The 15,712-nt window shown below is 34.2% G+C and overlaps 1 pseudogene across 1 annotated transcript; it reads right to left on the bottom strand.

Moving 5' to 3' along the window:
* Positions 1 to 255: 255 nt before the first annotated feature.
* LOC309653110 (E3 ubiquitin-protein ligase RBX1 pseudogene) lies at positions 256 to 9,137 on the bottom strand (annotated as a pseudogene). Its single transcript has one exon. The product of its transcript is annotated as an E3 ubiquitin-protein ligase RBX1 pseudogene (transcript).
* Positions 9,138 to 15,712: the final 6,575 nt, after the last annotated feature.

Raw genomic sequence — 15,712 nt, 5'->3', positions numbered from 1 at the left:
GTTTTTAATCTAATGCAAAGATAAAATTTTTACGTTAACCATACTGCTATGGTAACAGCAAGTGATGCCACAACTACTTCTGCTCAGCTAAGTGTATACAGAGGGAATAGCTGCCAAGGTGTTAACAGTACCAAGAATAGTCAAGAAAGGAGTTTTAATCTTTCTCTTATTATATAGTCTATGGCATAAAACTTCAACATCATAATTCTTTCTGAAGTCTAAGGAGAACACTTTGCATTAGTTGTTCTGCTTTAGTTCCTATGGTGCTTCTTACTTTCATGTACTGGGAAAACTTTGTGCCTCAGATAAATTGTACATGTGATGGACAATGATTATATTGGAAGCCTAGCCTATTGAAATTGATCCACAGTAAAATAAACACACACACACACACACACACACACACACACACACACACACACACACCCTGATGTACATAGGAAAAAGAAAAATAGTGAATAGATTTCATAGGAAAAAAGGAGAATATTATAAGAGGCTTAAAAAGTGTAGGTTATTAAAGGATTCTGGGCACTCAAAGGCATTTTCAGGAGTTGTGTGTACTGGTAATAAAAATGTTGGTACAAGAAAAAATAGAGCTGTAGCAGACTCAGGAATATGTCACCTCTTCCATGAATGATACAAAGTAGTTTATAATTTGTATGAAAGAATATATGGGTCACATTTTTGGTATTTCTAGACATTTGTCAACTTGTTCTTTTATTTTACACCAAATTGGCATTCATTATTCCTGGGTAGAAGACATTTCACTTAATGTTGTTTCTGAAAGACTTCATGATGAATCGTTGGCATCCTGATTAGTAGAGTACCAAGACACTCTGGATTTATAAAAATCTGATATTGTTTTATTTCTGTTGTCAGGCAATTTAGCATTATGTTAAAAATAATTTAGGGTTAAGAAAAGCTGTTATAGAAGATCAATCAAGATGGTGGAGTAAGAAGATGTGGAGCTCACCTCCCCACATGAACACATGAATTATGCACCCACATGTGTAACAACTCTCACTGAAAACTGACAGGAAATTGACAGAGAACTCCTATAAAACCAAGGTTGTAAGAAAGATATATATGTAATTGGGTAGAAAGGAAAGAAAAATGATTGAATTAGGACCTGTGCCCCTAGGAGGGGACTCAGAGTCAAAGGTTGAATACAAGGGTGGACACTCACCATGGGGAGTGAACAGTGAGAGCCACAGATTGGGCAACACAGTCCTGAGACCCTACATGAGGGAGATGAAGCCCTTTGGCTGGCTAGAGGGTCACTGGGCTAACAGGAGGGTTGTGGGAAGACTAGACTCCACTCATGAGGGGTGCATGTGCACTGGCTTGCCCCTGAGGCAAGGTGGAAAAATGTCTACTCTATGAGCTGCTGGGGTTCCTATGACCACCTCAGAGCATCCCCGAGTCCAATATGAGCAAACACTCCAGGCTCGCTCAATCCTTGTCAGAATGCAGCACTATATCTGGGTTGGCCATGACTGGGGAGAAGACTTGACTCTCGGATGTAGAGGTGACCTGGTCCCAGGGTGGAGCCTGGGTGGGGTGGTGACAGCCATTGTTGGTACTTACTCAAGCAGCACACCAGAAACAGCCCAGATTCCTGGCAGCAGCTGCTCCACCACAGCTCACCCCCCAGTACATGCTGAGAGTAAATGTGGGCAGCACCTACAATGTGGTGTGGCTCCACAATAAAGTGAGGGCAACGGAGGCTAATGGAAGTGATTGGCTGTGATGGAGAAAGTAGACTTACACCTGAGACTCTGAGCAGAGCAAGGGAAGAAATTGCAGGGGCCTGCAGAGGCAGTGCACCAGAGACATCTCAGAATTTCATCTGCAGCCCATATGAGCTGAGAGCACACATGGGCCCCACTAACATCAGCACTCCACCCCTTTGGGGCAAATGTTCTGGTTCAGGGAGAAGGAAAAACACACACCTAAGAGGAATAGAGCCCAGCAACTTGGGATCAGACCCCACCCCCATAGGGCAGTGACAGTCAGTTAGGCAGAGGGAAAGTCCTGACTCATACCTGGCTCCTGATCTAGCCCTCCATTTTCAGCTCCACCTCCTACCAAGGTGATAACTGCCAGCATACCCTTAGTAAAAACGTTAATTGTGCCCACAAGAAATCCAGCTCTCCCACAAAAGGCATTGGGTACATGCAGTCTGTATAGGTATGCTCACATATAGGAAGACATCTTCAAGACTATATAGGTAACACTTTCACTTTCACTTAAACTCATAGAGACAGAGAAAGTTAAGCAACATAAAAAAGCAAAGGAACTACCCTCAATTGAAAGAGCAAGAGAAAAACCTCTGAAAAAAAAATGAAAAATAAACAATTTACCAACTAAAGAATTCAAAGCATTGGTAATAAAAAATGTTAACAGAATTAGGCAAAAGAATAGATGTACAGTGTGAGAATTTTAACAAGGAACTAGAAAATACAAAACAAAGACCCAATCAGAAATGAAGAATTCAATAGCTGAAATTAAAACAACAACAAAAACACACTAGAAGGAATATGAAGTGATTCAGAAGAATGCATATGTGATATGGAAGGTAGAATAATGGAATTCACTTAATCAGACTAGCAAAGAGAAAAGCAAATTTAAAAAATTAAAACAGTTTAAGAGATCTCTGGAGTAGCATTTGGCTTAACAATATTTGCATTATATGCCTTCTGTAAGGAGAAGGGTGGGAGAAGGGAATAGATAATGTATTCGAGGAAATTATGACTGAAAACTTCCAAAACCTGAAGAAAGAAACATATATCTAGGTTCAGGAAGCACAAAGGTTCCCCAAAAAGATGAACACAAACAAATCCACACCAAGACACATCATAATTAAAATGACAAAAGACAGATAAAGAGAGAATTCTGAAAACAGCAAGAGAAAAATAAAGAGCCATGTACAAAGGAACTCCATTGGGCTAACAGCTGATTTTTCTGCAGAAGCTTTGAGGGACGGAAAGGAGTGACATGATATATTCAAAGTGATGAAAGGGAAAAACCTGCAAACTAGGATATTCTACCCAGCAATATTATCATTTAGAATTGAATGAGAGATAAAGAAATTCTTGACAAGCAAAAACTAGAAGAGATTATCAATACTAAACCAACCCTAAAAGAAATGTTAAAGGGTCAGTCTTTTCTAAGTGAAAAACAAGTAAGAACCTATAGGAAAGTAGAAATCCCACTAGGAAAGATAAATATATAGTGAGGACTGATTAACAACCACTTAAAAAGCAAGTTAAGAAGGTTAAAAGACAAAAACTATAAAAGAAACTATAATTACAATAAGCAGAGGATAAACATGAAGATGTAAAATATGACATCAGAAGCACAAAATGTGAGGGGGGTAAAAATATAGATCTTTTAGATTGTGTTGAACTTAAATGACTACCCCTGTAAACCAAATAGACATAGGTATGGGTCAACATATATGAACCCCATGGTAACTACAAATAAAAAACCCACAAGAGATAAACAAACACTGAAAAAAAAAAGGAATGCATGCATAGTACTAAAAAAAATCATGAAACCACAAGGGAAGAAACAAGAAGAAAAAATGAGTAAAATAGAACTACAAAAACAATCAAAAAAACAAGTAACAAAATGTCAATTAGTATATACCTATCAATAATTACATGTCTGTTGAGTAAATGCAGCAATTGGAAGATGTAGTGTCTGATTGGATAAAAAATACAGGATGCATCCATAGGCTACCTACAAGAGACTCACTTCAGAGCTAAAGACACAGAGAGACTGAAAGTGAGATGGAAAAAAAATATTTCATGCAAATGGAAACTACAAGAAAGCAGAGGTAGCAACACTCATATTAGACAAAATAGACTTTAAAACAAAGGCTATAACAAAGGACAAAGAAAAACAATATATAATGATAAAGGGATCAGTAAAAGAAGAGGATATTACATTCATTAACATATATGCACCTCATATGGAAGTACCTAAATATATAAAGGAAATACTAAGAGACAAAAAGGGAGAAACTGACAGTAATACAACAATAGTAGGGGACTTTAACACCCCACTGACACCAAGGGACAGATCATCCAGACAGAAAATCAATAAGGAAACAGTGGTCTTAAATAATACAATAGACCACTTGAACTTTATAGATATCTACAAGACGTTCTATCCAAAAAGAGCAGAATATATATTCTTTACAAGTGCACATGGAAGATTCTCCAAGATAGATCATACACTAGGCCACAAGACAAGTCTCAATAAATTTAAGAGGATAAAAATTATGTCAAGTATTTTTTTCTGAGAACAATGGTATGAAACTACAAATCAATTACAGAAAGAAAAATGGGAAGAGAACAAAAACATGGAGACTAAACAGAATGCTACTAAAAAACAATGAGTAAATGAAGAAATCAAAGGAAATCAGAAAACACCTTGAGACAATTTAAAATGGAAACAGAATTTTCCAAAATTTATGGAATGTAACAATTTGGGGATATTCTAAGAATGCATTCTGTATTTTTAGATTAATGATTTCTAATAAAGTTTTAATTTTCTCCATAAAACTCTTGCAAATTTTCTGTTGGAATTAATTATAGTATCTTATATTTTTGGTTGCCATATAAATGTTACTTTTTTTTTACTATAGTTTTTGATTTTTGCTGGTGTATAGAAATAAAATTTATTTTTACTTGTTTCCAGAACTTTATTAAACTCTTATTAATTCTAAAAAAAAAGCAGTTCTAAGAGAGAAATTTATAGTAGTATAGACCTTCCTCAAGAAGCAAGAAAAATCTCACATAAACAACCTAACCCAGCACGTAAAGGAATTAGAAAAAGAAGAACAAACAATGCCCAACGTCAGCAGGAGGAAGGAAATAATAATGATCAGAGAGGAAATACATAAACTAAAACTAAAAAAAAAAAAAACAACAATAATAAAGATCAATGAAATCAAGAGCTAATTTTGTGAAAAGATAAATTTATAAACCTTTATCTAGGCCAACCAAGAAGAAAAGAGAGCGGACAGAAATAAACAAAATAAGAAAGAGGAGAATTAATAACCAATCCTAGAGAGATACAAAAAAATCATAAAAGAGTACTATTTACAGTTTTATGCCAACAAATTGGACAACCTAGAAGAAATTGAAAAATTTCTAGACAAATACATCCTGCCAAGGATGAATCAAGAAGAAATAGACAATTTGAACATTGCTATTAGTGAAATGGAATTTGTAAAACAAACAAACAAACAAAAAGCTCACACCAGACAAAAGTCCAGGACTGGAAGCCTCACTTGGGAATTCTACCAAACATACAAAGAGTTAATACCTATCCTTCTCAAACTATTCCCCAAAATTGAATAGGCTGAAACACTCCCAAATTCATTCTATGAGGCCACAATTACCCTGATAACAAATCCAGAAAAATATACTACAAACAAAGAAAATTACAGGCCAATATCTCTGATAAATATAGATGCAAAAATTCTAAAGAAAATATGAGCAAACTAATGCAACAATATAGAAAAGGCATCATACACAGTGATCAAGTTGGATTTACTCCAGGAATGCAAGGATGGTTCAATATTCACAAATCAAACAATGTGGAATATACCACATTAACAAAAAGAAGGATAAAAATCACATGATAATTTCAAATGAGGCAGGAAAACATTTGAAAAAATTCAACATACATTTGTGATAATAACTCTCATCAAAGTGGGTATAGATGAAACATATTTTGACATAATGAAGGCCATTTATGACAAGCCCACAGCTAACATCATACTTAATGATGAAAAGCAGAAAGCCTTTCCTCTAAATTCAGGAACATGAATAGGATGCCCACTCTCACCACTTCTATTTAACAAAATATTGGAAGTCCTAGCCATAGCAATCACACAAGAAAAAGAAATAAATGGCATCAAATTTGGAAGGGTAGAAGTTAAATGTCACTATATGCAGATGATATGATACTTTATATAGGAAACCCTAAACTATTAGAACTAATAATTAAATTCAGCAATTTTGTAGGATACAACATTAATATACAGAAATATGTTGCTTTTCTACACATTAATAATGAACTATCAGAAAGAGAAAGTAAAAACCCAATCCTGTTTAAATTCACACCAAAAAGAATAAGTTACCTAGTAATAAACTTAACCATGAGGTGAAAGGTCTATACTCTGAGAGCTATAAAACTTTGATGAAGGAAATGGAATATGCTACAAAGACATGGAAAGATATCCTGTCCTTTTGGATTGGAAGAATTAATATATTTTAAATGTCCATACTACCCAAAGCAATCTACAGATTTAATGCAATCCCTATCAAAATACCCATGACATTTTTCAGAGAACTAGAACCAATAATCCTAAAATTTATATAGAACCACAAAAGACCTAAATTGCCAAAACAATCTCGAGAAAAAAGAGCAAAGCCTGAGGTAACACCATCCCAGACTTCAGACCTTACCACAAAGCTACAGTAATCAAACTAACATGGTACTGGCACAAAAACAGACATAGAACAGTGGAACAGAATAGAGAGCCCAGAAATAAACTCACATACCTACAGTCAATTAATCTTCAACAAAGGAGGCAAGAATATACAATGAAGAAAAGACAATCTCTTCAATAAGTGGTGCTATGGAAACTGGACAGCTACATGTAAATCAATGAGATTAGAACATTTCCTCTCACTGTATACAAAAATAAACTCAAAATGGATTAAAAACCTAAATGTAAGACCTGAAACCATAAAACTTCTAGAAGAGAATATATTCAGAATACTCTTTGAATAAATCATAGCAATTTTTTTGGATCTGTCTTCTCATGCAAAAGAAATAAATGCAAAATTAATTTTTGTGAGTATATTGTGTTGAATTTATTTTAAAAAATATAGGCAAATGAACACATAATATTTTATTCAAAAATAAAGTATAGCAAGAGTAATTTCACCATATGCACAAGTTTCAGTTGCTAACACTTCCAAATTTCAAATGCAAATGATCCTATATTTGTCTTCCAGTCAGCATTTCATGCCAGCACTTTTTTTTTCATGTAGTACTGCAGAAACAAAAAATCACTTCCAGTGAGTGAAATAACCATGTACTATTGCAAACCCATTCAGAGTCAGGTTGCCAGTCGTATCATCTCAGAATATTTTTGATTTCAGAGCCCTTTAGAAAACACAATACCTGCCACATATGCACATAAGAACACACATACACATATATGCACAAACACACACACACACATACATACACACTAGCAATTACTATGAGGCAAAGCTTTCTCAAGTTTTCTCCAACAGAAATATCCAGTTGTGTGTACCTGCAACTGGAACAAGTGATAGAAAATGAAAATCGTTATTTGGATAGAAATTGCAACTATTCTATGAAAATTTGCCCATGGCTTGTATTATGTTGAGCCATATGAAATTGCTATTTATGTAGTTCAAATGATGTTAATTATTGGCAATTTCATATGGTTTAACATATTTAATATTATTACTATAATACCCAGTAAACATTTATTGACAAAGCATGCATCTCCTTTTATTTTAGTAGAGGTTATAGTGTTTCAAAATCATACAACCCTTTAATGTTTGATGGTTGTGGCTATATTATGATGACATAGTCATGTGGAATGAAATATTCAAACAATTTTCTGGATATCTCATCTACTTAACAAATAACAATAACTTTGTGTTTTATCTATTATTTGAAAAATTAGTTATGACTTTAGGAAAAGTTTGACCAAATACTCTTTAGGGTTCTCATTTGTTGTCTAAATAATTTCTGGTCTATATTATGTGTAACACAACTGCCAAGAGTTGTTAACAGTTCTAACTCCAGGCTGTATACGAATCTGTTCCAAAGATTAAGACCTTGGCTTGGAGCCCAAACTAAATAGGAATTTTAGTTTTAGAGGATCACATTTTGCTCTAATATTTCTTATTTTCTAATCATAATCCTACAAGTCTGTAACTTTTAGAAAGCCACAGGTCTTTACATCATTAATAAAGTGAATTGTTTGGACAAGTTTGTACTTAACATATACTGGTTCTAATACTCTGCTGGTGCTCCACCATCTCTACCATATATGCCATGCATAGGGATAAGAATTGGGTGGTATATCCTAATGCATATCAAAGCAACATATTCCTCAAATTACAAAACATAAGGAAGCATTCTTCACTCATCCAAAGCCTATTACTTGCAAAATAAGCACCTCCAGCTTCTGACTCTAAAAAAAAAGTTTTCATACATGTAATTTTATTAGGTTACTGATATGTAATTATTGTAGCCTTTTCTAATAGGATCAGTAGCACTTTATATTTTTCCTAGTAATTACTTCAATGCTTATCATAAAATAATTATGTGATGGCTATCTTCCAAATGTCTGTTCATATTTATAATCTTTATATAAATTGGGAACTGCCTGTATAGAAATTATATATTTATAATTTTTCATGTTAACTAACATAAATAAATTTATTGCTTATTGGAAAGTCACACACACATAATTAAATAAATTAGCCATGGATATGTGCTTATTTAATCTTTTTTATTGTTGTTGTTGTTGTTGTTAGAATCCAACTGGATTTTATTTGACACAGAATACAATATGGATGCAGGAATAGCAAACTGAAAAGACAGAGCAGAAAAAACACGATTCTGACTAATTTATAATTAAGTAACAGGAGGGCAAGTCATTAAATGGCTAATGAAAGAGTTGAGCTTGATGGAAGTATTCTCTTTTTCTAGTGTCCATACTTTTGGTATTCCCACTCTCTATTGTCCAATGGACACACCTGCCGTGTTTTGAGCCAGCGGGAGATGCAGTGGAAGTGAAAAGCATGGTTACAGACTCCCCACGCAACGGTGCACTCTTCGGAAGTAGCAGATGCCTGGTTGGCTTGACACTCTATGCAAAGATCCATAATGTGGTTCCGGCAGATGGCACAGTTATCAACCACAATATCCCAGGCGCAGAGGGCTACCGCATTCCACTTTTTCACTTCAAAGCGCTTCTTGCCCATGCCGCTGTTCGTGCCGCTCGAGGTATCCACATCCATCGCTGCCGCCATTTTGGAAACACACCTGCTTATTTAATCTTGAGTGAATTTTTTTTTGTAAAAAGTTAACTGAAAATATTTTTATTCACAAAAGGCAGTTAGGTTTTAAAATTGTATACTTATAACTAAATAAAATCAAGATGACATTTTTAAATAGAGTTTTAGACACTTTGTTCTTTCATTTGCACCTTGTATAATACTACAACAGTGCAAATAAACTGCTGTTAATTGTATATCACTTTATTGCCTTCATGAAAACCATTGTTTGAAATGGAAAAATTAAATTACCAGTGGATGCAAAAGAAATGCTATTTTTAGAGGTATCTTAGACTATACAGTAATATCCACATGTTTCTAAAACAGTTATCTTTAAGTAACATTATTGTCAAACAAATCTTTAAGAATTGTTTCCACATTTCATCATCAATGATAATAAAGAGGAGTCATGCATTCTGTTCTTTAAGAACCTAGGCCTGTTTGGCCAAGGTTGATCTGGAATTGCTCAAGTACTTTAATGTCCTGTATTCTGTAAATATGTGTTGGGGCTGATATTATTTAAAATGATATTTTCCATAAAAATATATGTTGTAAATGTTTTCCTGAGAAAATGCTAACAGAACTGGTAGTAAATTTAAAGAGGAAGAAAATTTTGTAAACAATATTCTCTTTCTGAAAAATAACTAATCTTAAACTATTACCCCTCAGGCTAGAATAGAGGGAGATATTGTTAGACCCAAAACACAGAAGTAGATACCTATTCTTGAGGAAGATAAAGGTAGAAAGACTAAGAGAGAGATCTCCTCCTCAAGCAGAAGTTACAATCACATTTGATTATGTTTAGTTCATATCACACTAACCACTATAAAGTGAGAATGGATAAACTCTGAGTACCTAACAATGATTGTTATAATTCTGAGAGAATTATATCAGCATAAATTGCAACATAAACAGCCTATGACATGTACACATTTAGCATATATAATACTGTACATAAAGTAATAACGTATTTGTTCAAATACACAGAATGAAGGGCACATGAAACCCTGCTGATCTGAATAATTAGTTTGATTTTCTACAACATCGATCCACAGGATTAAAAGAGAAGATCTAACTTCTTTTTAGGAGTCTTTGCTATGAAATTACACTCTCCTGATTATAACTTCCCAAAAGATTATTTAATAGGTGTGTGACCTTGGCCAAATTAATTATCTTCTCTGTACCTCGTGTTAGTTATATATATAAAGTAACAATAGTGTTCATGGGGTTGTTGTAAGAATGAAATATACCTGTGAGTGTCAAGCCTATAAAGCACTTTCCAACATCTGAAAATGAATATCAGCTATCATTTTTCTATCTGTATTAACATATTTAAAGAAGATGAATTTCAATTAATATAGGGATGAGAGCAAAGAAAAAAGAAAGGTACAGAGACTAATGGTGACAGTGTCCAATGAACTGCATTCCAAAGAAGGACTTGGGGCCAATAATAGAGTCTGAGTACTTTTTTGGTCCTATTCAAAAGAAGAATTGTGGAGATATAAGTCAGGCAATTTTAGCTGAATAACATTGCATATTTGAGTCCTTTGTGGCTAGATGAACTTAGAAACCCCAAGAGGCATATCTGAGAAATAATTGAAGATCTAACTATAGGGAAAATTACTAGGCTTCTGTTTTGCTGAGAGTGCTAACAGAAGCTAGGAACAAAATTATTTTGGAATATAAACTGGTATCTCAGAGACTATGTGAAATAAAAAAAAAGAGGAGGAGAAATGAGGATCCTTAACTTTGGAGGAAAAGGCAAGACTTTTTTAAGGAGGATTTTGTAAATTTTTACCATTTTGTTTATGACATAAAACTTTTTATTAAACTGTTTCCTCATAAAATGTTCTTAAAATATTTGTCTTGTTAATGCAATGGGAAGTGTATCAACTTTGGACATGTAGCAAAGTGCTGAATCCATCAAAGTGGGTAAAAGGTCAGAACAAAGTCTGCCTATGTAGACGTGTCTCTTCTGGGTCATACCTCAATCTAACTTGTCTTGTTGAGAGTCTGTGCTCAAAAAAGGCAACATTCTTATGACATATTGGCTTTTCATGTGGGTATTTCTACAGGAAGAGCATGTGCTATTCATGCAATTTGACTATTTTGGTCTGTGTTATATTTTTTTTTTATTTTAAATGAATAAATCATCTCAATTTGAGACATACATCTCTATGTACTTACATAATGGAATGTTACCCAGAAGAGTGTATTTACTCTTTGTCTTCTGAAAACAAAATCAAGATCAAGAATCTTTAATGTTGAAAACAAAGCTCTGGCCAATGTCAAATCCATGAATATAAATTCTAAGAAGGAGGGTTTTTGGTAGATGTCCAAGAAATAAAACCTTAACCTCATAATGAAATTTTACTCGTATTTCCCTGTGGAAACTGTATGGTAGATATAGTTTGCAGAAATAGAGACAGAGTACCCAGTAATAACTATAAATATGATAGTAGACTAATATGAGATAAATTTATTAGGTGAGGAGAAATGTAATAATATGTTCTTTTATCATAATCACCTATTAGTTAATTTACTTAATCTTAATCTCCTATTAGTTAATTTACAACAATTACAAAACTAACAACAATTAGAAAAACTAAAACTACCCTCCCTTAAACATATGAAGGTGTAAGAGACTGTCAGAACAGTGTACTAACAATACTGCATGTGATTCCATCAACAGTTTGCGAAAGGAATTGTTTGAAGGGAGCTATTATAGTATATAAAATAAATGATCTTCAACAAATATTTGCTTTTTGAACATGTTATCATAAAAGTCTTGCTCTTTATTCTCCTTTCCTTAAACCATTTCTTCTCTATCCACTCTTCTGTTGTATATTTTATCATCTAATAAATTACTGCTTCAGCGACGCATACTGGAAACTAAATTTTGTTTCCAGTAAAGTTAATCTTTTTATTACAAATAATTCATAATGCTGAGGTTAAGCCTCTGGCGATCTTAGAGAAAAAAACATGATTGTGAAATTTTGTACTCCAATAAAATATTCCAAATCATCTTATGCTACTTCAGAATGTTACTCTAGGAAATCAGTTTATCCAAGCTTTTATGTTAGTCAAAAGTATTTTCCAAACTTAATCCTTATATCCTCTTGTGATCATTAGCGCTATATATAGTTTTAAAGCATCAGAGAACAAAGATGCCGTGGGGACATAAATGATCCCTTTTACTAAATGTTTTGGCTTTTTGACATTAGCGTCATTTAAGTGGTGGAGGCAGAGGGTAAGGTGTTCAGTACTTTACTTCCAAACATAATACATTTCCCTTTGGAAGCAAAGGAAATTACAAGGAAAAGACAAAAAGTAGGAGTTTGAAATAGAGGAGATATATCCTCTTATAAATAAAAACATTATGCCTATACAATATATGTTATATAATATATAATACAATATATAATAATTAAAACTGAAATGAGCCAGAAGACTCCTAGGACAACTAAATTCTGTTGACAGGAGTGTTTTCACCCTTAATATCTTCTCTTAACCATCATAGATGAATGAAATTGACTATCTAAAAAAATGCATGGCAAAAGAAAGTTATTCTCCAGCAAGAGAATAATTTTGTAGAAATCATAATATACAAATAATATAATTATCATCAAGATTTTCATTGCTTTAACTGGAAAAATCCAGCAGGATATTTATTACTAATTAATTAATTTAATTAATGAGATATAGGTTATGACATTTCCCATCACTGTGTTCATATCTCCTCCTTAGATCTACAACAGGAGGCTAAGTTGTGTACTCCTGCCAGACCCATTGTAAGTTCAGTGACCATCAGAGTGCTCCTCATGCAAAAATTGTAATGTACTAAGGGTCCGTTGCTGCACTGAAATCCACTGCTGAGTTTGCACTGAGGCCATGCTTTCCATGGGTCACTCCCAGCAAACACTATATTAAGGATGTCTTGTTCCTGGGTAATAGGGGACTCATCTGACAGGCAAATTTGGCTCTAGCATTCCCTGTTCACCTTGCTGATCTTCCTTTAGAATTCACTGCAGTCTAAGACACTTTTACCTAAGCTTCCTTCCTTCCTTCCCTTGGTCCACAAGGCAATGAGGATTCCAAGTCATGCCTTGAGTACCTGCATCACAGTCTGACAGCATTCCCAGCCTCCTGCAGGTTTCTCCCAATTTTCTTCCACAGGCATTTCTCCTATTAAATTTATTATACATATATACCAATTTGAAGGCAGATTCTCAGAGCACCTTGACTAGCACATCTAGTTTCTGGTGTAGTGAGATGGGATCTTCCCTAACCTACATTTCTTTATTCTCTGGATCACGTTGAAGTAAATAAATTATCTGGTACATAAGAATCTAAGGCTACTATCTCAGGCAGGCATGGGTACTAGAGTTTGTTTTTCATGCTTGATTACATTATTTTATGTGTGAGGATGACAGTTTCTAGGACACAATATAAACTGACAGTTGCAGTTAATTTCAGTTCCATCTGCTGTTTTCTGAGATGTTTAGATGTTTTCTGGGTGCTAAAATTATTGAATAGTTACAACAAGATGTATTTGGGGCGAGAAAGTGTTGGGCAGAGGGTTGGTAAACACTTGTGGAGATGTGGGAGAGGGCACATACCTTGCCCTATGCATTTTTTCCATTTGACTGTTCCTGTGTTATATCCTTTTACAATAAACTGGTGATCTAGTAAGTAAAAGGTTTCTCTGAGTTCTGTGAGACACTCTAGCAAATTAACCAAACCAGAGGAGGAGGTCATGGGAACCTCTGATTTATAGCTAGTTGGTCAGAAACACAGGTAACAACCTGGACTTGCGACTGGTGCTTTAAATTCATGGAGGGGTCACAAACTGCCAATTTGTAGCTGGTTGTTCAGAAGCACAGGTAACAGCCTGGGCTTGTGACTGGGGTATGAGGGGTTGGGGAATAGTATGCAGGACTGAGCCATTAATCTGTGGAATCTGATGCTATCTTTGGGTAGACAGTGTCAGAAATGAGTTAAATTGTAGGACACCTAGCTGGTATCCCCAAAATTGCTTGGTGTTGTCTGTGGGGAATCCCCCACACTGGAAATTAGGTGATCAGATCATCAAAAGAACATTAAAAGATGCTTTTTGATTAAGGTACTCTATACATACCAAAATTTTTTCAAAGATCCATATTAAGCTCCAACTTTAGAAAACAGTAGCATTGTAACATCTCATTTTGGATATATAACAAAGAAAAGGCTATGTATTAAAATGTTAGAATAGCAATAACTAGATACCTATGTTCTCTATTTCCATCTTTGCATCACTGGCACAATGCAGAAGGTTTATGTACAATTTTTCCATCATATAATTAAAAATAATTGTTAAATTGAGCAGGAACACTGGTCAGTTTGGCTAGTGCAAAGGTTAGAAAAGCCACCACCAACATTAAGTACACCAAGTTTATGGTGCTAATTTAATATGTCTGTGTTTAGTTATTATGAAGAAAAATAATTTTAAAATACCCCTAAGATTATTAATATCCTATTCATTTCTTAACCTTTCTATAATTCATGTTAAGCATCTTTCTGGAGACACTGTGAAACACTGAGTAGCTGCAGGTGGCAAGGGGACTATTATGTCTAGAACCTAGTCTCTTGAGAGGGTTCAGACACAGGATTTTATAAATTAAAATAGTCATTTTACAATATTTTTATTCATCTGAATGCATTTAGAGATGCCCTTGCTTGCTATTCCTCCTTCCTACAATAAATGTTTCCTATGTTGTCTTCCTCCAGAACATATAGAAGGTTATATTATTGTATTTATTTATCTATTTAACCTACTGAAAAGATAAGGCTTGAGAAGGACTTCCGCGGTATGCTTCAGTGGCCTTGTTATTTGTAATTATATCTCCATATTTATGTGGCCTAATATATGGCTTGATGGCAATAAAGAGTTATTTGGTTATTTCTTTTTCTTATTTCTCCAGAAAACAGTCCACAACAGAACAAGTGAAATTTTCAAATAGTATAATTTTAAAATGTAAATAAAAGTGAATTCCCAATATATTGGGAATATATTTGTTGCTTAATATAATTTAAAAAACACTTTTCTTCCTCTTGATAATTGAAGCTTATTATTATTATTATTATTATTATTATTATTATTATTATTATTTTTGCTCCAATACCTGCATGAGCTGGTTATAAGGATTAGGGTACATTTATAAAATATGACTTTTTAATAATTGCAATGGAATCCTACTTGAATTTGGAATGGTACCTTTAGCTCTGGCAGAGTCTTTATATTGGAATACCACAAACTTTGTAGGGATGCAATCTCTTAGAGGAAGAAGAAAAGGGGCATCACACAGACACACATCATAGATAATGTACCCTGTCACAGCAGTAGTTCCTTGGCACGATATATGGCAACAGAATTACCTTTGTACTACCTAACTGAGGGATATAATTTATCCAGTCTGAGGAACTGTTGTGACAGGTAATACATTCAGTGCTGCACATGTTCTGCATTCAAACACACAGGCTATGTGTTCACAAGAGCTAACTCTAACAATGAAGCTCTGTTGTTGTTGCTGTAACTGATGAATCAT

The sequence above is a fragment of the Balaenoptera physalus genome (assembly GCF_965194825.1).
Source record: "Balaenoptera physalus genome assembly, chromosome: X".
Lineage (NCBI taxonomy): Eukaryota > Metazoa > Chordata > Mammalia > Artiodactyla > Balaenopteridae > Balaenoptera > Balaenoptera physalus.
This window is presented reverse-complemented; position numbering and strand designations above follow the sequence as displayed.